Genomic DNA, 26555 nt, shown 5'->3' with positions numbered 1-26555 from the left:
TATTCAACACTGGTGGGACGCAAACAAGGGGACACAGGTGGAAGCTGAGTACCCAAATGAGCCACAGAGACGTTAGAAAGAACTTTTTCAGTGTCAGAGTAGTTAGTAAATGGAATGCATTAGGAAGTGATGTGGTGGAGGCTGACTCCATACACAGTTTCAAATGTAGATATGATAGAGCCCAATAGGCTCAGGAATCTGTACACTAGTTGATTGACGGTTGAAAGGCGGGACCAAAGAGCCAGAGCTCAACCCCCGCAAGCACAATTAGGTGAGTAAAATTAGGTGAGTACACACACACACACACACACACACACACACACACACACACACACACACACACACACACACACACACACACACACACACACACACACACACACACACACACACACACACACACACACACACACACACACACACACACACACACACACACACACACACACACACACACACACACACACACACACACACACACACACACACACACACACACACACACACACACACACACACACACACACACACACACACACACACACACACACACACACACACACACACACACACACACACACACACACACACACACACACACACACACACACACACACACACACACACACACACACACACACACACACACACACACACACACACACACACACACACACACACACACACACACACACACACACACACACACACACACACACACACACACACACACACACACACACACACACACACACACACACACACACACACACACACACACACACACACACACACACACACACACACACACACACACACACACACACACACACACACACACACACACACACACACACACACACACACACACACACACACACACACACACACACACACACACACACACACACACACACACACACACACACACACACACACACACACACACACACACACACACACACACACACACACACACACACACACACACACACACACACACACACACACACACACACACACACACACACACACACACACACACACACACACACACACACACACACACACACACACACACACACACACACACACACACACACACACACACTCTGGGGAAGTAAGGAAGTGTTTACTAGAGTTGGACGTGACGAAGGCTATAGGCCCAGATGGAATCTCCCCTTGGGTTCTAAAGGAAGGAGCAAGAGAACTGAGCCTACCACTCTCCATAGTGTATAACAAATCACTGGCAACAGGGGAACTGCCAGATATTTGGAAAGCAGCTAACGTAGTCCCGATATACAAGAAAGGGGATAGACAGGAGGCACTGAACTACAGGCCAGTGTCCCTAACCTGCATACCATGCAAGCTGATGGAGAAGATTGTGCGAAAAAAACTAGTGGAGCTTCTGGAGCGAAGGAACTTTGTAACACAGCATCAACATGGGTTCAGGGATGGCAGGTCCTGCCTCACAGGGTTACTTGAATTCTACGACCAGGCAACAAAAATAAGGCAAGAAAGAGAAGGGTGGGCAGACTGCATATTTTTGGATTGTCAGAAAGCCTTTGATACAGTGCCACACAAGAGGCTAGTGCGAAAGTTGGAGATGCAGGCTGGAGTGAGAGGGAAGGTACTCCGGTTGATAGAGGAGTACCTAAGCAACAGGAGACAACGAGTCTGTGTGAGGGGTGAGGTCTCAGATTGGCGAGACGTCACAATTGGAGTCCCGCAGGGGTCAGTCCTTGGACCTATACTGTTTCTGGTATATGTAAATGATCTCCCAGAGGGTATAGATTCGTTCCTCACAATGTTTGCCGACGATGCAAAAATTATGAGGAGGATTGAAACAGAGGATGATAGTAGGAGGCTACAAGATGACCTGGATAGACTGAGTGAATGGTCCAACAAATGGCTGTTGAAGTTCAACCCGAGTAAATGCAAAGTAATGAAACTAGGCAGTGGAGACAGGAGGCCAGGCACAGGATACAGAATAGGAGATGAAGTACTTAATGAAACAGACAGAGAGAAAGATCTAGGAGTTGATATCACACCAAACCTGTCTCCTGAAGCCCACATAAAGAGAATAACGTCTGCGGCATATGCGAGGCTGGCTAACATCAGAACGGCGTTCAGGAACCTGTGTAAGGAATCATTCAGAATCTTGTACAGCACATATGTAAGACCAATCCTGGAGTATGCGGCCCCAGCATGGAGCCCGTACCTTGTCAAGCACAAGACGAAGCTGGAAAAAGTCCAAAGGTATGCTACTAGACTAGTCCCAGAACAATGAGGCATGAGTTATGAGGAAAGGCTGCGGGAAATGCACCTTACGACACTGGAAGACAGAAGAGTAAGGGGGGACATGATCACAACCTACAAAATCCTCAGGGGAATCGACCGGGTAAACAAGGATGAACTATTCAACACTGGTAGGACGCGAACAAGGGGACACAGGTGGAAGCTGAGTACCCAAATGAGCCACAGAGACGTTAGAAAGAACTTTTTCAGTGTCAGAGTAGTTAGTAAATGGAATGCATTAGGAAGTGATGTGGTGGAGGCTGACTCCATACACAGTTTCAAATGTAGATATGATAGAGCCCAATAGGCTCAGGAATCTGTACACTAGTTGATTGACGGTTGAAAGGCGGGACCAAAGAGCCAGAGCTCAACCCCCGCAAGCACAATTAGGTGAGTAAAATTAGGTGAGTACACACACACACACACACACACACACACACACACACACACACACACACACACACACACACACACACACACACACACACACGCACGCACGCACGCACGCACGCACGCACGCACGCACGCACGCACGCACGCACGCACGCACACACACACACACACACACACACACACACACACACACACACACACACACACACACACACACACACACACACACACACACACACACACACACACACACACACACACACACACACTGGGGAAGTAAGGAAGTGTTTACTTGGGGAAGTAAGGAAGTGTTTACTAGAGTTGGACGTGACGAAGGCTATAGGCCCAGATGGAATCTCCCCTTGGGTTCTAAAGGAAGGAGCAAGAGAACTGAGCCTACCACTCTCCATAGTGTATAACAAATCACTGGCAACAGGGGAACTGCCAGATATTTGGAAAACAGCTAACGTAGTCCCGATATACAAGAAAGGGGATAGACAGGAGGCACTGAACTACAGGCCAGTGTCCCTAACCTGCATACCATGCAAGCTGATGGAGAAGATTGTGCGAAAAAAACTAGTGGAGCTTCTGGAGCGAAGGAACTTTGTAACACAGCATCAACATGGGTTCAGGGATGGCAGGTCCTGCCTCACAGGGTTACTTGAATTCTACGACCAGGCAACAAAAATAAGGCAAGAAAGAGAAGGGTGGGCAGACTGCATATTTTTGGATTGTCAGAAAGCCTTTGATACAGTGCCACACAAGAGGCTAGTGCGAAAGTTGGAGATGCAGGCTGGAGTGAGAGGGAAGGTACTCCGGTTGATAGAGGAGTACCTAAGCAACAGGAGACAACGAGTCTGTGTGAGGGGTGAGGTCTCAGATTGGCGAGACGTCACAATTGGAGTCCCGCAGGGGTCAGTCCTTGGACCTATACTGTTTCTGGTATATGTAAATGATCTCCCAGAGGGTATAGATTCGTTCCTCACAATGTTTGCCGACGATGCAAAAATTATGAGGAGGATTGAAACAGAGGATGATAGTAGGAGGCTACAAGATGACCTGGATAGACTGAGTGAATGGTCCAACAAATGGCTGTTGAAGTTCAACCCGAGTAAATGCAAAGTAATGAAACTAGGCAGTGGAGACAGGAGGCCAGGCACAGGATACAGAATAGGAGATGAAGTACTTAATGAAACAGACAGAGAGAAAGATCTAGGAGTTGATATCACACCAAACCTGTCTCCTGAAGCCCACATAAAGAGAATAACGTCTGCGGCATATGCGAGGCTGGCTAACATCAGAACGGCGTTCAGGAACCTGTGTAAGGAATCATTCAGAATCTTGTACAGCACATATGTAAGACCAATCCTGGAGTATGCGGCCCCAGCATGGAGCCCGTACCTTGTCAAGCACAAGACGAAGCTGGAAAAAGTCCAAAGGTATGCTACTAGACTAGTCCCAGAACAATGAGGCATGAGTTATGAGGAAAGGCTGCGGGAAATGCACCTTACGACACTGGAAGACAGAAGAGTAAGGGGGGACATGATCACAACCTACAAAATCCTCAGGGGAATCGACCGGGTAAACAAGGATGAACTATTCAACACTGGTGGGACGCAAACAAGGGGACACAGGTGGAAGCTGAGTACCCAAATGAGCCACAGAGACGTTAGAAAGAACTTTTTCAGTGTCAGAGTAGTTAGTAAATGGAATGCATTAGGAAGTGATGTGGTGGAGGCTGACTCCATACACAGTTTCAAATGTAGATATGATAGAGCCCAATAGGCTCAGGAATCTGTACACTAGTTGATTGACGGTTGAAAGGCGGGACCAAAGAGCCAGAGCTCAACCCCCGCAAGCACAATTAGGTGAGTAAAATTAGGTGAGTACACACACACACACACACACACACACACACACACACACACACACACACACACACACACACACACACACACACACACACACACACACACACACACACACACACACACACACACACACACACACACACACACACACACACACACACACACACACACACACACACACACACACACACACACACACACACACACACACACACACACACACACACACACACACACACACACACACACACACACACACACACACACACACACACACACACACACACACACACACACACACACACACACACACACACACACACACACACACACACACACACACACACACACACACACACACACACACACACACACACACACACACACACACACACACACACACACACACACACACACACACACACACACACACACACACACACACACACACACACACACACACACACACACACACACACACACACACACACACACACACACACACACACACACACACACACACACACACACACACACACACACACACACACACACACACACACACACACACACACACACACACACACACACACACACACACACACACACACACACACTCTGGGGAAGTAAGGAAGTGTTTACTAGAGTTGGACGTGACGAAGGCTATAGGCCCAGATGGAATCTCCCCTTGGGTTCTAAAGGAAGGAGCAAGAGAACTGAGCCTACCACTCTCCATAGTGTATAACAAATCACTGGCAACAGGGGAACTGCCAGATATTTGGAAAGCAGCTAACGTAGTCCCGATATACAAGAAAGGGGATAGACAGGAGGCACTGAACTACAGGCCAGTGTCCCTAACCTGCATACCATGCAAGCTGATGGAGAAGATTGTGCGAAAAAAACTAGTGGAGCTTCTGGAGCGAAGGAACTTTGTAACACAGCATCAACATGGGTTCAGGGATGGCAGGTCCTGCCTCACAGGGTTACTTGAATTCTACGACCAGGCAACAAAAATAAGGCAAGAAAGAGAAGGGTGGGCAGACTGCATATTTTTGGATTGTCAGAAAGCCTTTGATACAGTGCCACACAAGAGGCTAGTGCGAAAGTTGGAGATGCAGGCTGGAGTGAGAGGGAAGGTACTCCGGTTGATAGAGGAGTACCTAAGCAACAGGAGACAACGAGTCTGTGTGAGGGGTGAGGTCTCAGATTGGCGAGACGTCACAATTGGAGTCCCGCAGGGGTCAGTCCTTGGACCTATACTGTTTCTGGTATATGTAAATGATCTCCCAGAGGGTATAGATTCGTTCCTCACAATGTTTGCCGACGATGCAAAAATTATGAGGAGGATTGAAACAGAGGATGATAGTAGGAGGCTACAAGATGACCTGGATAGACTGAGTGAATGGTCCAACAAATGGCTGTTGAAGTTCAACCCGAGTAAATGCAAAGTAATGAAACTAGGCAGTGGAGACAGGAGGCCAGGCACAGGATACAGAATAGGAGATGAAGTACTTAATGAAACAGACAGAGAGAAAGATCTAGGAGTTGATATCACACCAAACCTGTCTCCTGAAGCCCACATAAAGAGAATAACGTCTGCGGCATATGCGAGGCTGGCTAACATCAGAACGGCGTTCAGGAACCTGTGTAAGGAATCATTCAGAATCTTGTACAGCACATATGTAAGACCAATCCTGGAGTATGCGGCCCCAGCATGGAGCCCGTACCTTGTCAAGCACAAGACGAAGCTGGAAAAAGTCCAAAGGTATGCTACTAGACTAGTCCCAGAACAATGAGGCATGAGTTATGAGGAAAGGCTGCGGGAAATGCACCTTACGACACTGGAAGACAGAAGAGTAAGGGGGGACATGATCACAACCTACAAAATCCTCAGGGGAATCGACCGGGTAAACAAGGATGAACTATTCAACACTGGTAGGACGCGAACAAGGGGACACAGGTGGAAGCTGAGTACCCAAATGAGCCACAGAGACGTTAGAAAGAACTTTTTCAGTGTCAGAGTAGTTAGTAAATGGAATGCATTAGGAAGTGATGTGGTGGAGGCTGACTCCATACACAGTTTCAAATGTAGATATGATAGAGCCCAATAGGCTCAGGAATCTGTACACTAGTTGATTGACGGTTGAAAGGCGGGACCAAAGAGCCAGAGCTCAACCCCCGCAAGCACAATTAGGTGAGTAAAATTAGGTGAGTACACACACACACACACACACACACACACACACACACACACACACACACACACACACACACACACACACGCACGCACGCACGCACGCACGCACGCACGCACGCACGCACGCACGCACGCACGCACGCACACACACACACACACACACACACACACACACACACACACACACACACACACACACACACACACACACACACACACACACACACACACACACACACACTGGGGAAGTAAGGAAGTGTTTACTTGGGGAAGTAAGGAAGTGTTTACTAGAGTTGGACGTGACGAAGGCTATAGGCCCAGATGGAATCTCCCCTTGGGTTCTAAAGGAAGGAGCAAGAGAACTGAGCCTACCACTCTCCATAGTGTATAACAAATCACTGGCAACAGGGGAACTGCCAGATATTTGGAAAGCAGCTAACGTAGTCCCGATATACAAGAAAGGGGATAGACAGGAGGCACTGAACTACAGGCCAGTGTCCCTAACCTGCATACCATGCAAGCTGATGGAGAAGATTGTGCGAAAAAAACTAGTGGAGCTTCTGGAGCGAAGGAACTTTGTAACACAGCATCAACATGGGTTCAGGGATGGCAGGTCCTGCCTCACAGGGTTACTTGAATTCTACGACCAGGCAACAAAAATAAGGCAAGAAAGAGAAGGGTGGGCAGACTGCATATTTTTGGATTGTCAGAAAGCCTTTGATACAGTGCCACACAAGAGGCTAGTGCGAAAGTTGGAGATGCAGGCTGGAGTGAGAGGGAAGGTACTCCGGTTGATAGAGGAGTACCTAAGCAACAGGAGACAACGAGTCTGTGTGAGGGGTGAGGTCTCAGATTGGCGAGACGTCACAATTGGAGTCCCGCAGGGGTCAGTCCTTGGACCTATACTGTTTCTGGTATATGTAAATGATCTCCCAGAGGGTATAGATTCGTTCCTCACAATGTTTGCCGACGATGCAAAAATTATGAGGAGGATTGAAACAGAGGATGATAGTAGGAGGCTACAAGATGACCTGGATAGACTGAGTGAATGGTCCAACAAATGGCTGTTGAAGTTCAACCCGAGTAAATGCAAAGTAATGAAACTAGGCAGTGGAGACAGGAGGCCAGGCACAGGATACAGAATAGGAGATGAAGTACTTAATGAAACAGACAGAGAGAAAGATCTAGGAGTTGATATCACACCAAACCTGTCTCCTGAAGCCCACATAAAGAGAATAACGTCTGCGGCATATGCGAGGCTGGCTAACATCAGAACGGCGTTCAGGAACCTGTGTAAGGAATCATTCAGAATCTTGTACAGCACATATGTAAGACCAATCCTGGAGTATGCGGCCCCAGCATGGAGCCCGTACCTTGTCAAGCACAAGACGAAGCTGGAAAAAGTCCAAAGGTATGCTACTAGACTAGTCCCAGAACAATGAGGCATGAGTTATGAGGAAAGGCTGCGGGAAATGCACCTTACGACACTGGAAGACAGAAGAGTAAGGGGGGACATGATCACAACCTACAAAATCCTCAGGGGAATCGACCGGGTAAACAAGGATGAACTATTCAACACTGGTAGGACGCGAACAAGGGGACACAGGTGGAAGCTGAGTACCCAAATGAGCCACAGAGACGTTAGAAAGAACTTTTTCAGTGTCAGAGTAGTTAGTAAATGGAATGCATTAGGAAGTGATGTGGTGGAGGCTGACTCCATACACAGTTTCAAATGTAGATATGATAGAGCCCAATAGGCTCAGGAATCTGTACACTAGTTGATTGACGGTTGAAAGGCGGGACCAAAGAGCCAGAGCTCAACCCCCGCAAGCACAATTAGGTGAGTAAAATTAGGTGAGTACACACACACACACACACACACACACACACACACACACACACACACACACACACACACACACACACACACACACACACACACACACACGCACGCACGCACGCACGCACGCACGCACGCACGCACGCACGCACGCACACACACACACACACACACACACACACACACACACACACACACACACACACACACACACACACACACACACACACACACACACACACACACACACACTGGGGAAGTAAGGAAGTGTTTACTTGGGGAAGTAAGGAAGTGTTTACTAGAGTTGGACGTGACGAAGGCTATAGGCCCAGATGGAATCTCCCCTTGGGTTCTAAAGGAAGGAGCAAGAGAACTGAGCCTACCACTCTCCATAGTGTATAACAAATCACTGGCAACAGGGGAACTGCCAGATATTTGGAAAACAGCTAACGTAGTCCCGATATACAAGAAAGGGGATAGACAGGAGGCACTGAACTACAGGCCAGTGTCCCTAACCTGCATACCATGCAAGCTGATGGAGAAGATTGTGCGAAAAAAACTAGTGGAGCTTCTGGAGCGAAGGAACTTTGTAACACAGCATCAACATGGGTTCAGGGATGGCAGGTCCTGCCTCACAGGGTTACTTGAATTCTACGACCAGGCAACAAAAATAAGGCAAGAAAGAGAAGGGTGGGCAGACTGCATATTTTTGGATTGTCAGAAAGCCTTTGATACAGTGCCACACAAGAGGCTAGTGCGAAAGTTGGAGATGCAGGCTGGAGTGAGAGGGAAGGTACTCCGGTTGATAGAGGAGTACCTAAGCAACAGGAGACAACGAGTCTGTGTGAGGGGTGAGGTCTCAGATTGGCGAGACGTCACAATTGGAGTCCCGCAGGGGTCAGTCCTTGGACCTATACTGTTTCTGGTATATGTAAATGATCTCCCAGAGGGTATAGATTCGTTCCTCACAATGTTTGCCGACGATGCAAAAATTATGAGGAGGATTGAAACAGAGGATGATAGTAGGAGGCTACAAGATGACCTGGATAGACTGAGTGAATGGTCCAACAAATGGCTGTTGAAGTTCAACCCGAGTAAATGCAAAGTAATGAAACTAGGCAGTGGAGACAGGAGGCCAGGCACAGGATACAGAATAGGAGATGAAGTACTTAATGAAACAGACAGAGAGAAAGATCTAGGAGTTGATATCACACCAAACCTGTCTCCTGAAGCCCACATAAAGAGAATAACGTCTGCGGCATATGCGAGGCTGGCTAACATCAGAACGGCGTTCAGGAACCTGTGTAAGGAATCATTCAGAATCTTGTACAGCACATATGTAAGACCAATCCTGGAGTATGCGGCCCCAGCATGGAGCCCGTACCTTGTCAAGCACAAGACGAAGCTGGAAAAAGTCCAAAGGTATGCTACTAGACTAGTCCCAGAACAATGAGGCATGAGTTATGAGGAAAGGCTGCGGGAAATGCACCTTACGACACTGGAAGACAGAAGAGTAAGGGGGGACATGATCACAACCTACAAAATCCTCAGGGGAATCGACCGGGTAAACAAGGATGAACTATTCAACACTGGTGGGACGCAAACAAGGGGACACAGGTGGAAGCTGAGTACCCAAATGAGCCACAGAGACGTTAGAAAGAACTTTTTCAGTGTCAGAGTAGTTAGTAAATGGAATGCATTAGGAAGTGATGTGGTGGAGGCTGACTCCATACACAGTTTCAAATGTAGATATGATAGAGCCCAATAGGCTCAGGAATCTGTACACTAGTTGATTGACGGTTGAAAGGCGGGACCAAAGAGCCAGAGCTCAACCCCCGCAAGCACAATTAGGTGAGTAAAATTAGGTGAGTACACACACACACACACACACACACACACACACACACACACACACACACACACACACACACACACACACACACACACACACACACACACACACACACACACACACACACACACACACACACACACACACACACACACACACACACACACACACACACACACACACACACACACACACACACACACACACACACACACACACACACACACACACACACACACACACACACACACACACACACACACACACACACACACACACACACACACACACACACACACACACACACCACACACACACACACACACACACACACACACACACACACACACACACACACACACACACACACACACACACACACACACACACACACACACACACACACACACACACACACACACACACACACACACACACACACACACACACACACACACACACACACACACACACACACACACACACACACACACACACACACACACACACACACACACACACACACACACACACACACACACACACACACACACACACACACACACACACACACACACACACACACACACACACACACACACACACACACACACACACACACACACACACACACACACACACACACACACACACACACACACACACACACACACACACACACACACACACACACACACACACACACACACACACACACACACACACACACACACACACACACACACACACACACACACACACACACACACACACACACACACACACACACACACACACACACACACACACACACACACACACACACACACACACACACACACACACTGGGGAAGTAAGGAAGTGTTTACTAGAGTTGGACGTGACGAAGGCTATAGGCCCAGATGGAATCTCCCCTTGGGTTCTAAAGGAAGGAGCAAGAGAACTGAGCCTACCACTCTCCATAGTGTATAACAAATCACTGGCAACAGGGGAACTGCCAGATATTTGGAAAGCAGCTAACGTAGTCCCGATATACAAGAAAGGGGATAGACAGGAGGCACTGAACTACAGGCCAGTGTCCCTAACCTGCATACCATGCAAGCTGATGGAGAAGATTGTGCGAAAAAAACTAGTGGAGCTTCTGGAGCGAAGGAACTTTGTAACACAGCATCAACATGGGTTCAGGGATGGCAGGTCCTGCCTCACAGGGTTACTTGAATTCTACGACCAGGCAACAAAAATAAGGCAAGAAAGAGAAGGGTGGGCAGACTGCATATTTTTGGATTGTCAGAAAGCCTTTGATACAGTGCCACACAAGAGGCTAGTGCGAAAGTTGGAGATGCAGGCTGGAGTGAGAGGGAAGGTACTCCGGTTGATAGAGGAGTACCTAAGCAACAGGAGACAACGAGTCTGTGTGAGGGGTGAGGTCTCAGATTGGCGAGACGTCACAATTGGAGTCCCGCAGGGGTCAGTCCTTGGACCTATACTGTTTCTGGTATATGTAAATGATCTCCCAGAGGGTATAGATTCGTTCCTCACAATGTTTGCCGACGATGCAAAAATTATGAGGAGGATTGAAACAGAGGATGATAGTAGGAGGCTACAAGATGACCTGGATAGACTGAGTGAATGGCCCAACAAATGGCTGTTGAAGTTCAACCCGAGTAAATGCAAAGTAATGAAACTAGGCAGTGGAGACAGGAGGCCAGGCACAGGATACAGAATAGGAGATGAAGTACTTAATGAAACAGACAGAGAGAAAGATCTAGGAGTTGATATCACACCAAACCTGTCTCCCGAAGCCCACATAAAGAGAATAACGTCTGCGGCATATGCGAGGCTGGCTAACATCAGAACGGCGTTCAGGAACCTGTGTAAGGAATCATTCAGAATCTTGTACAGCACATATGTAAGACCAATCCTGGAGTATGCGGCCCCAGCATGGAGCCCGTACCTTGTCAAGCACAAGACGAAGCTGGAAAAAGTCCAAAGGTATGCTACTAGACTAGTCCCAGAACAATGAGGCATGAGTTATGAGGAAAGGCTGCGGGAAATGCACCTTACGACACTGGAAGACAGAAGAGTAAGGGGGGACATGATCACAACCTACAAAATCCTCAGGGGAATCGACCGGGTAAACAAGGATGAACTATTCAACACTGGTGGGGCGCGAACAAGGGGACACAGGTGGAAGCTGAGTACCCAAATGAGCCACAGAGACGTTAGAAAGAACTTTTTCAGTGTCAGAGTAGTTAGTAAATGGAATGCATTAGGAAGTGATGTGGTGGAGGCTGACTCCATACACAGTTTCAAATGTAGATATGATAGAGCCCAATAGGCTCAGGAATCTGTACACTAGTTGATTGACGGTTGAAAGGCGGGACCAAAGAGCCAGAGCTCAACCCCCGCAAGCACAATTAGGTGAGTAAAATTAGGTGAGTACACACACACACACACACACACACACACACACACACACACACACACACACACACACACACACACACACACACACACACACACACACACACACACACACACGCACGCACGCACGCACGCACGCACGCACGCACGCACGCACGCACGCACGCACGCACACACACACACACACACACACACACACACACACACACACACACACACACACACACACACACACACACACACACACACACACACACACACACACACACACACACACACACACACACTGGGGAAGTAAGGAAGTGTTTACTTGGGGAAGTAAGGAAGTGTTTACTAGAGTTGGACGTGACGAAGGCTATAGGCCCAGATGGAATCTCCCCTTGGGTTCTAAAGGAAGGAGCAAGAGAACTGAGCCTACCACTCTCCATAGTGTATAACAAATCACTGGCAACAGGGGAACTGCCAGATATTTGGAAAGCAGCTAACGTAGTCCCGATATACAAGAAAGGGGATAGACAGGAGGCACTGAACTACAGGCCAGTGTCCCTAACCTGCATACCATGCAAGCTGATGGAGAAGATTGTGCGAAAAAAACTAGTGGAGCTTCTGGAGCGAAGGAACTTTGTAACACAGCATCAACATGGGTTCAGGGATGGCAGGTCCTGCCTCACAGGGTTACTTGAATTCTACGACCAGGCAACAAAAATAAGGCAAGAAAGAGAAGGGTGGGCAGACTGCATATTTTTGGATTGTCAGAAAGCCTTTGATACAGTGCCACACAAGAGGCTAGTGCGAAAGTTGGAGATGCAGGCTGGAGTGAGAGGGAAGGTACTCCGGTTGATAGAGGAGTACCTAAGCAACAGGAGACAACGAGTCTGTGTGAGGGGTGAGGTCTCAGATTGGCGAGACGTCACAATTGGAGTCCCGCAGGGGTCAGTCCTTGGACCTATACTGTTTCTGGTATATGTAAATGATCTCCCAGAGGGTATAGATTCGTTCCTCACAATGTTTGCCGACGATGCAAAAATTATGAGGAGGATTGAAACAGAGGATGATAGTAGGAGGCTACAAGATGACCTGGATAGACTGAGTGAATGGTCCAACAAATGGCTGTTGAAGTTCAACCCGAGTAAATGCAAAGTAATGAAACTAGGCAGTGGAGACAGGAGGCCAGGCACAGGATACAGAATAGGAGATGAAGTACTTAATGAAACAGACAGAGAGAAAGATCTAGGAGTTGATATCACACCAAACCTGTCTCCTGAAGCCCACATAAAGAGAATAACGTCTGCGGCATATGCGAGGCTGGCTAACATCAGAACGGCGTTCAGGAACCTGTGTAAGGAATCATTCAGAATCTTGTACAGCACATATGTAAGACCAATCCTGGAGTATGCGGCCCCAGCATGGAGCCCGTACCTTGTCAAGCACAAGACGAAGCTGGAAAAAGTCCAAAGGTATGCTACTAGACTAGTCCCAGAACAATGAGGCATGAGTTATGAGGAAAGGCTGCGGGAAATGCACCTTACGACACTGGAAGACAGAAGAGTAAGGGGGGACATGATCACAACCTACAAAATCCTCAGGGGAATCGACCGGGTAAACAAGGATGAACTATTCAACACTGGTAGGACGCGAACAAGGGGACACAGGTGGAAGCTGAGTACCCAAATGAGCCACAGAGACGTTAGAAAGAACTTTTTCAGTGTCAGAGTAGTTAGTAAATGGAATGCATTAGGAAGTGATGTGGTGGAGGCTGACTCCATACACAGTTTCAAATGTAGATATGATAGAGCCCAATAGGCTCAGGAATCTGTACACTAGTTGATTGACGGTTGAAAGGCGGGACCAAAGAGCCAGAGCTCAACCCCCGCAAGCACAATTAGGTGAGTAAAATTAGGTGAGTACACACACACACACACACACACACACACACACACACACACACACACACACACACACACACACACACACACACACACACACACACACACGCACGCACGCACGCACGCACGCACGCACGCACGCACGCACGCACGCACGCACACACACACACACACACACACACACACACACACACACACACACACACACACACACACACACACACACACACACACACACACACACACACACACACACACTGGGGAAGTAAGGAAGTGTTTACTTGGGGAAGTAAGGAAGTGTTTACTAGAGTTGGACGTGACGAAGGCTATAGGCCCAGATGGAATCTCCCCTTGGGTTCTAAAGGAAGGAGCAAGAGAACTGAGCCTACCACTCTCCATAGTGTATAACAAATCACTGGCAACAGGGGAACTGCCAGATATTTGGAAAACAGCTAACGTAGTCCCGATATACAAGAAAGGGGATAGACAGGAGGCACTGAACTACAGGCCAGTGTCCCTAACCTGCATACCATGCAAGCTGATGGAGAAGATTGTGCGAAAAAAACTAGTGGAGCTTCTGGAGCGAAGGAACTTTGTAACACAGCATCAACATGGGTTCAGGGATGGCAGGTCCTGCCTCACAGGGTTACTTGAATTCTACGACCAGGCAACAAAAATAAGGCAAGAAAGAGAAGGGTGGGCAGACTGCATATTTTTGGATTGTCAGAAAGCCTTTGATACAGTGCCACACAAGAGGCTAGTGCGAAAGTTGGAGATGCAGGCTGGAGTGAGAGGGAAGGTACTCCGGTTGATAGAGGAGTACCTAAGCAACAGGAGACAACGAGTCTGTGTGAGGGGTGAGGTCTCAGATTGGCGAGACGTCACAATTGGAGTCCCGCAGGGGTCAGTCCTTGGACCTATACTGTTTCTGGTATATGTAAATGATCTCCCAGAGGGTATAGATTCGTTCCTCACAATGTTTGCCGACGATGCAAAAATTATGAGGAGGATTGAAACAGAGGATGATAGTAGGAGGCTACAAGATGACCTGGATAGACTGAGTGAATGGTCCAACAAATGGCTGTTGAAGTTCAACCCGAGTAAATGCAAAGTAATGAAACTAGGCAGTGGAGACAGGAGGCCAGGCACAGGATACAGAATAGGAGATGAAGTACTTAATGAAACAGACAGAGAGAAAGATCTAGGAGTTGATATCACACCAAACCTGTCTCCTGAAGCCCACATAAAGAGAATAACGTCTGCGGCATATGCGAGGCTGGCTAACATCAGAACGGCGTTCAGGAACCTGTGTAAGGAATCATTCAGAATCTTGTACAGCACATATGTAAGACCAATCCTGGAGTATGCGGCCCCAGCATGGAGCCCGTACCTTGTCAAGCACAAGACGAAGCTGGAAAAAGTCCAAAGGTATGCTACTAGACTAGTCCCAGAACAATGAGGCATGAGTTATGAGGAAAGGCTGCGGGAAATGCACCTTACGACACTGGAAGACAGAAGAGTAAGGGGGGACATGATCACAACCTACAAAATCCTCAGGGGAATCGACCGGGTAAACAAGGATGAACTATTCAACACTGGTGGGACGCAAACAAGGGGACACAGGTGGAAGCTGAGTACCCAAATGAGCCACAGAGACGTTAGAAAGAACTTTTTCAGTGTCAGAGTAGTTAGTAAATGGAATGCATTAGGAAGTGATGTGGTGGAGGCTGACTCCATACACAGTTTCAAATGTAGATATGATAGAGCCCAATAGGCTCAGGAATCTGTACACTAGTTGATTGACGGTTGAAAGGCGGGACCAAAGAGCCAGAGCTCAACCCCCGCAAGCACAATTAGGTGAGTAAAATTAGGTGAGTACACACACACACACACACACACACACACACACACACACACACACACACACACACACACACACACACACACACACACACACACACACACACACACACACACACACACACACACACACACACACACACACACACACACACACACACACACACACACACACACACACACACACACACACACACACACACACACACACACACACACACACACACACACACACACACACACACACACACACACACACACACACACACACACACACACACACACACACACACACACACACACACACACACACACACACACACACACACACACACACACACACACACACACACACACACACACACACACACACACACACACACACACACACACACACACACACACACACACACACACACACACACACACACACACACACACACACACACACACACACACACACACACACACACACACACACACACACACACACACACACACACACACACACACACACACACACACACACACACACACACACACACACACACACACACACACACACACACACACACACACACTGGGGAAGTAAGGAAGTGTTTACTAGAGTTGGACGTGACGAAGGCTATAGGCCCAGATGGAATCTCCCCTTGGGTTCTAAAGGAAGGAGCAAGAGAACTGAGCCTACCACTCTCCATAGTGTATAACAAATCACTGGCAACAGGGGAACTGCCAGATATTTGGAAAGCAGCTAACGTAGTCCCGATATACAAGAAAGGGGATAGACAGGAGGCACTGAACTACAGGCCAGTGTCCCTAACCTGCATACCATGCAAGCTGATGGAGAAGATTGTGCGAAAAAAACTAGTGGAGCTTCTGGAGCGAAGGAACTTTGTAACACAGCATCAACATGGGTTCAGGGATGGCAGGTCCTGCCTCACAGGGTTACTTGAATTCTACGACCAGGCAACAAAAATAAGGCAAGAAAGAGAAGGGTGGGCAGACTGCATATTTTTGGATTGTCAGAAAGCCTTTGATACAGTGCCACACAAGAGGCTAGTGCGAAAGTTGGAGATGCAGGCTGGAGTGAGAGGGAAGGTACTCCGGTTGATAGAGGAGTACCTAAGCAACAGGAGACAACGAGTCTGTGTGAGGGGTGAGGTCTCAGATTGGCGAGACGTCACAATTGGAGTCCCGCAGGGGTCAGTCCTTGGACCTATACTGTTTCTGGTATATGTAAATGATCTCCCAGAGGGTATAGATTCGTTCCTCACAATGTTTGCCGACGATGCAAAAATTATGAGGAGGATTGAAACAGAGGATGATAGTAGGAGGCTACAAGATGACCTGGATAGACTGAGTGAATGGCCCAACAAATGGCTGTTGAAGTTCAACCCGAGTAAATGCAAAGTAATGAAACTAGGCAGTGGAGACAGGAGGCCAGGCACAGGATACAGAATAGGAGATGAAGTACTTAATGAAACAGACAGAGAGAAAGATCTAGGAGTTGATATCACACCAAACCTGTCTCCCGAAGCCCACATAAAGAGAATAACGTCTGCGGCATATGCGAGGCTGGCTAACATCAGAACGGCGTTCAGGAACCTGTGTAAGGAATCATTCAGAATCTTGTACAGCACATATGTAAGACCAATCCTGGAGTATGCGGCCCCAGCATGGAGCCCGTACCTTGTCAAGCACAAGACGAAGCTGGAAAAAGTCCAAAGGTATGCTACTAGACTAGTCCCAGAACAATGAGGCATGAGTTATGAGGAAAGGCTGCGGGAAATGCACCTTACGACACTGGAAGACAGAAGAGTAAGGGGGGACATGATCACAACCTACAAAATCCTCAGGGGAATCGACCGGGTAAACAAGGATGAACTATTCAACACTGGTGGGGCGCGAACAAGGGGACACAGGTGGAAGCTGAGTACCCAAATGAGCCACAGAGACGTTAGAAAGAACTTTTTCAGTGTCAGAGTAGTTAGTAAATGGAATGCATTAGGAAGTGATGTGGTGGAGGCTGACTCCATACACAGTTTCAAATGTAGATATGATAGAGCCCAATAGGCTCAGGAATCTGTACACTAGTTGATTGACGGTTGAAAGGCGGGACCAAAGAGCCAGAGCTCAACCCCCGCAAGCACAATTAGGTGAGTAAAATTAGGTGAGTACACACACACACACACACACACACACACACACACACACACACACACACACACACACACACACACACACACACACACACACACACACACACGCACGCACGCACGCACGCACGCACGCACGCACGCACGCACGCACGCACGCACGCACACACACACACACACACACACACACACACACACACACACACACACACACACACACACACACACACACACACACACACACACACACACACACACACACACACACACACACACACTGGGGAAGTAAGGAAGTGTTTACTTGGGGAAGTAAGGAAGTGTTTACTAGAGTTGGACGTGACGAAGGCTATAGGCCCAGATGGAATCTCCCCTTGGGTTCTAAAGGAAGGAGCAAGAGAACTGAGCCTACCACTCTCCATAGTGTATAACAAATCACTGGCAACAGGGGAACTGCCAGATATTTGGAAAACAGCTAACGTAGTCCCGATATACAAGAAAGGGGATAGACAGGAGGCACTGAACTACAGGCCAGTGTCCCTAACCTGCATACCATGCAAGCTGATGGAGAAGATTGTGCGAAAAAAACTAGTGGAGCTTCTGGAGCGAAGGAACTTTGTAACACAGCATCAACATGGGTTCAGGGATGGCAGGTCCTGCCTCACAGGGTTACTTGAATTCTACGACCAGGCAACAAAAATAAGGCAAGAAAGAGAAGGGTGGGCAGACTGCATATTTTTGGATTGTCAGAAAGCCTTTGATACAGTGCCACACAAGAGGCTAGTGCGAAAGTTGGAGATGCAGGCTGGAGTGAGAGGGAAGGTACTCCGGTTGATAGAGGAGTACCTAAGCAACAGGAGACAACGAGTCTGTGTGAGGGGTGAGGTCTCAGATTGGCGAGACGTCACAATTGGAGTCCCGCAGGGGTCAGTCCTTGGACCTATACTGTTTCTGGTATATGTAAATGATCTCCCAGAGGGTATAGATTCGTTCCTCACAATGTTTGCCGACGATGCAAAAATTATGAGGAGGATTGAAACAGAGGATGATAGTAGGAGGCTACAAGATGACCTGGATAGACTGAGTGAATGGTCCAACAAATGGCTGTTGAAGTTCAACCCGAGTAAATGCAAAGTAATGAAACTAGGCAGTGGAGACAGGAGGCCAGGCACAGGATACAGAATAGGAGATGAAGTACTTAATGAAACAGACAGAGAGAAAGATCTAGGAGTTGATATCACACCAAACCTGTCTCCTGAAGCCCACATAAAGAGAATAACGTCTGCGGCATATGCGAGGCTGGCTAACATCAGAACGGCGTTCAGGAACCTGTGTAAGGAATCATTCAGAATCTTGTACAGCACATATGTAAGACCAATCCTGGAGTATGCGGCCCCAGCATGGAGCCCGTACCTTGTCAAGCACAAGACGAAGCTGGAAAAAGTCCAAAGGTATGCTACTAGACTAGTCCCAGAACAATGAGGCATGAGTTATGAGGAAAGGCTGCGGGAAATGCACCTTACGACACTGGAAGACAGAAGAGTAAGGGGGGACATGATCACAACCTACAAAATCCTCAGGGGAATCGACCGGGTAAACAAGGATGAACTATTCAACACTGGTGGGACGCGAACAAGGGGACACAGGTGGAAGCTGAGTACCCAAATGAGCCACAGAGACGTTAGAAAGAACTTTTTCAGTGTCAGAGTAGTTAGTAAATGGAATGCATTAGGAAGTGATGTGGTGGAGGCTGACTCCATACACAGTTTCAAATGTAGATATGATAGAGCCCAATAGGCTCAGGAATCTGTACACTAGTTGATTGACGGTTGAAAGGCGGGACCAAAGAGCCAGAGCTCAACCCCCGCAAGCACAATTAGGTGAGTAAAATTAGGTGAGTACACACACACACACACACACACACACACACACACACACACACACACACACACACACACACACACACACACACACACACACACACACACACACACACACACACACACACACACACACACACACACACACACACACACACACACACACACACACACACACACACACACACACACACACACACACACACACACACACACACACACACACACACACACACACACACACACACACACACACACACACACACACACACACACACACACACACACACACACACACACACACACACACACACACACACACACACACACACACACACACACACACACACACACACACACACACACACACACACACACACACACACACACACACACACACACACACACACACACACACACACACACACACACACACACACACACACACACACACACACACACACACACACACACACACACACACACACACACACACACACACACACACACACACACACACACACACACACACACACACACACACACACACACACACACACACACACACACACACACACACACACACACACACACACACACACACACACACACACACACACACACACACACACACACACACACACACACACACACACACACACACACACACACACACACACACACACACACACACACACACACACACACACACACACACACACACACACACACACACTGGGGAAGTAAGGAAGTGTTTACTAGAGTTGGACGTGACGAAGGCTATAGGCCCAGATGGAATCTCCCCTTGGGTTCTAAAGGAAGGAGCAAGAGAACTGAGCCTACCACTCTCCATAGTGTATAACAAATCACTGGCAACAGGGGAACTGCCAGATATTTGGAAAGCAGCTAACGTAGTCCCGATATACAAGAAAGGGGATAGACAGGAGGCACTGAACTACAGGCCAGTGTCCCTAACCTGCATACCATGCAAGCTGATGGAGAAGATTGTGCGAAAAAAACTAGTGGAGCTTCTGGAGCGAAGGAACTTTGTAACACAGCATCAACATGGGTTCAGGGATGGCAGGTCCTGCCTCACAGGGTTACTTGAATTCTACGACCAGGCAACAAAAATAAGGCAAGAAAGAGAAGGGTGGGCAGACTGCATATTTTTGGATTGTCAGAAAGCCTTTGATACAGTGCCACACAAGAGGCTAGTGCGAAAGTTGGAGATGCAGGCTGGAGTGAGAGGGAAGGTACTCCGGTTGATAGAGGAGTACCTAAGCAACAGGAGACAACGAGTCTGTGTGAGGGGTGAGGTCTCAGATTGGCGAGACGTCACAATTGGAGTCCCGCAGGGGTCAGTCCTTGGACCTATACTGTTTCTGGTATATGTAAATGATCTCCCAGAGGGTATAGATTCGTTCCTCACAATGTTTGCCGACGATGCAAAAATTATGAGGAGGATTGAAACAGAGGATGATAGTAGGAGGCTACAAGATGACCTGGATAGACTGAGTGAATGGTCCAACAAATGGCTGTTGAAGTTCAACCCGAGTAAATGCAAAGTAATGAAACTAGGCAGTGGAGACAGGAGGCCAGGCACAGGATACAGAATAGGAGATGAAGTACTTAATGAAACAGACAGAGGGAAAGATCTAGGAGTTGATATCACACCAAACCTGTCTCCTGAAGCCCACATAAAGAGAATAACGTCTGCGGCATATGCGAGGCTGGCTAACATCAGAACGGCGTTCAGGAACCTGTGTAAGGAATCATTCAGAATCTTGTACAGCACATATGTAAGACCAATCCTGGAGTATGCGGCCCCAGCATGGAGCCCGTACCTTGTCAAGCACAAGACGAAGCTGGAAAAAGTCCAAAGGTATGCTACTAGACTAGTCCCAGAACAATGAGGCATGAGTTATGAGGAAAGGCTGCGGGAAATGCACCTTACGACACTGGAAGACAGAAGAGTAAGGGGGGACATGATCACAACCTACAAAATCCTCAGGGGAATCGACCGGGTAAACAAGGATGAACTATTCAACACTGGTGGGGCGCGAACAAGGGGACACAGGTGGAAGCTGAGTACCCAAATGAGCCACAGAGACGTTAGAAAGAACTTTTTCAGTGTCAGAGTAGTTAGTAAATGGAATGCATTAGGAAGTGATGTGGTGGAGGCTGACTCCATACACAGTTTCAAATGTAGATATGATAGAGCCCAATAGGCTCAGGAATCTGTACACTAGTTGATTGACGGTTGAAAGGCGGGACCAAAAAGCCAGAGCTCAACCCCCGCAAGCACAATTAGGTGAGTACACACACACACACACACACACACACACACACACACACACACACACACACACACACACACACACACACACACACACACACACACACACACACACACACACACGCACGCACGCACGCACGCACGCACGCACGCACGCACGCACGCACGCACGCACACACACACACACACACACACACACACACACACACACACACACACACACACACACACACACACACACACACACACACACACACACACACACACACACACACACACACACACACTGGGGAAGTAAGGAAGTGTTTACTTGGGGAAGTAAGGAAGTGTTTACTAGAGTTGGACGTGACGAAGGCTATAGGCCCAGATGGAATCTCCCCTTGGGTTCTAAAGGAAGGAGCAAGAGAACTGAGCCTACCACTCTCCATAGTGTATAACAAATCACTGGCAACAGGGGAACTGCCAGATATTTGGAAAACAGCTAACGTAGTCCCGATATACAAGAAAGGGGATAGACAGGAGGCACTGAACTACAGGCCAGTGTCCCTAACCTGCATACCATGCAAGCTGATGGAGAAGATTGTGCGAAAAAAACTAGTGGAGCTTCTGGAGCGAAGGAACTTTGTAACACAGCATCAACATGGGTTCAGGGATGGCAGGTCCTGCCTCACAGGGTTACTTGAATTCTACGACCAGGCAACAAAAATAAGGCAAGAAAGAGAAGGGTGGGCAGACTGCATATTTTTGGATTGTCAGAAAGCCTTTGATACAGTGCCACACAAGAGGCTAGTGCGAAAGTTGGAGATGCAGGCTGGAGTGAGAGGGAAGGTACTCCGGTTGATAGAGGAGTACCTAAGCAACAGGAGACAACGAGTCTGTGTGAGGGGTGAGGTCTCAGATTGGCGAGACGTCACAATTGGAGTCCCGCAGGGGTCAGTCCTTGGACCTATACTGTTTCTGGTATATGTAAATGATCTCCCAGAGGGTATAGATTCGTTCCTCACAATGTTTGCCGACGATGCAAAAATTATGAGGAGGATTGAAACAGAGGATGATAGTAGGAGGCTACAAGATGACCTGGATAGACTGAGTGAATGGTCCAACAAATGGCTGTTGAAGTTCAACCCGAGTAAATGCAAAGTAATGAAACTAGGCAGTGGAGACAGGAGGCCAGGCACAGGATACAGAATAGGAGATGAAGTACTTAATGAAACAGACAGAGAGAAAGATCTAGGAGTTGATATCACACCAAACCTGTCTCCTGAAGCCCACATAAAGAGAATAACGTCTGCGGCATATGCGAGGCTGGCTAACATCAGAACGGCGTTCAGGAACCTGTGTAAGGAATCATTCAGAATCTTGTACAGCACATATGTAAGACCAATCCTGGAGTATGCGGCCCCAGCATGGAGCCCGTACCTTGTCAAGCACAAGACGAAGCTGGAAAAAGTCCAAAGGTATGCTACTAGACTAGTCCCAGAACAATGAGGCATGAGTTATGAGGAAAGGCTGCGGGAAATGCACCTTACGACACTGGAAGACAGAAGAGTAAGGGGGGACATGATCACAACCTACAAAATCCTCAGGGGAATCGACCGGGTAAACAAGGATGAACTATTCAACACTGGTGGGACGCGAACAAGGGGACACAGGTGGAAGCTGAGTACCCAAATGAGCCACAGAGACGTTAGAAAGAACTTTTTCAGTGTCAGAGTAGTTAGTAAATGGAATGCATTAGGAAGTGATGTGGTGGAGGCTGACTCCATACACAGTTTCAAATGTAGATATGATAGAGCCCAATAGGCTCAGGAATCTGTACACTAGTTGATTGACGGTTGAAAGGCGGGACCAAAGAGCCAGAGCTCAACCCCCGCAAGCACAATTAGGTGAGTACACACACACACACACACACACACACACACACACACACACACACACACACACACACACACACACACACACACACACACACACACACACACACACACACACACGCACGCACGCACGCACGCACGCACGCACGCACGCACGCACGCACGCACGCACGCACGCACACACACACACACACACACACACACACACACACACACACACACACACACACACACACACACACACACACACACACACACACACACACACACACACACACACACACACACACACACACTGGGGAAGTAAGGAAGTGTTTACTTGGGGAAGTAAGGAAGTGTTTACTAGAGTTGGACGTGACGAAGGCTATAGGCCCAGATGGAATCTCCCCTTGGGTTCTAAAGGAAGGAGCAAGAGAACTGAGCCTACCACTCTCCATAGTGTATAACAAATCACTGGCAACAGGGGAACTGCCAGATATTTGGAAAACAGCTAACGTAGTCCCGATATACAAGAAAGGGGATAGACAGGAGGCACTGAACTACAGGCCAGTGTCCCTAACCTGCATACCATGCAAGCTGATGGAGAAGATTGTGCGAAAAAAACTAGTGGAGCTTCTGGAGCGAAGGAACTTTGTAACACAGCATCAACATGGGTTCAGGGATGGCAGGTCCTGCCTCACAGGGTTACTTGAATTCTACGACCAGGCAACAAAAATAAGGCAAGAAAGAGAAGGGTGGGCAGACTGCATATTTTGGATTGTCAGAAAGCCTTTGATACAGTGCCACACAAGAGGCTAGTGCGAAAGTTGGAGATGCAGGCTGGAGTGAGAGGGAAGGTACTCCGGTTGATAGAGGAGTACCTAAGCAACAGGAGACAACGAGTCTGTGTGAGGGGTGAGGTCTCAGATTGGCGAGACGTCACAATTGGAGTCCCGCAGGGGTCAGTCCTTGGACCTATACTGTTTTCTGGTATATGTAAATGATCTCCCAGAGGGTATAGATTCGTTCCTCACAATGTTTGCCGACGATGCAAAAATTATGAGGAGGATTGAAACAGAGGATGATAGTAGGAGGCTACAAGATGACCTGGATAGACTGAGTGAATGGTCCAACAAATGGCTGTTGAAGTTCAACCCGAGTAAATGCAAAGTAATGAAACTAGGCAGTGGAGACAGGAGGCCAGGCACAGGATACAGAATAGGAGATGAAGTACTTAATGAAACAGACAGAGAGAAAGATCTAGGAGTTGATATCACACCAAACCTGTCTCCTGAAGCCCACATAAAGAGAATAACGTCTGCGGCATATGCGAGGCTGGCTAACATCAGAACGGCGTTCAGGAACCTGTGTAAGGAATCATTCAGAATCTTGTACAGCACATATGTAAGACCAATCCTGGAGTATGCGGCCCCAGCATGGAGCCCGTACCTTGTCAAGCACAAGACGAAGCTGGAAAAAGTCCAAAGGTATGCTACTAGACTAGTCCCAGAACAATGAGGCATGAGTTATGAGGAAAGGCTGCGGGAAATGCACCTTACGACACTGGAAGACAGAAGAGTAAGGGGGGACATGATCACAACCTACAAAATCCTCAGGGGAATCGACCGGGTAAACAAGGATGAACTATTCAACACTGGTGGGACGCGAACAAGGGGACACAGGTGGAAGCTGAGTACCCAAATGAGCCACAGAGACGTTAGAAAGAACTTTTTCAGTGTCAGAGTAGTTAGT

This window comes from Procambarus clarkii, chromosome 11 (assembly GCF_040958095.1).
Source record: "Procambarus clarkii isolate CNS0578487 chromosome 11, FALCON_Pclarkii_2.0, whole genome shotgun sequence".
Taxonomy (NCBI): Eukaryota; Metazoa; Arthropoda; class Malacostraca; order Decapoda; family Cambaridae; genus Procambarus; species Procambarus clarkii.
Note: the sequence above shows the minus strand (reverse complement) of the source record.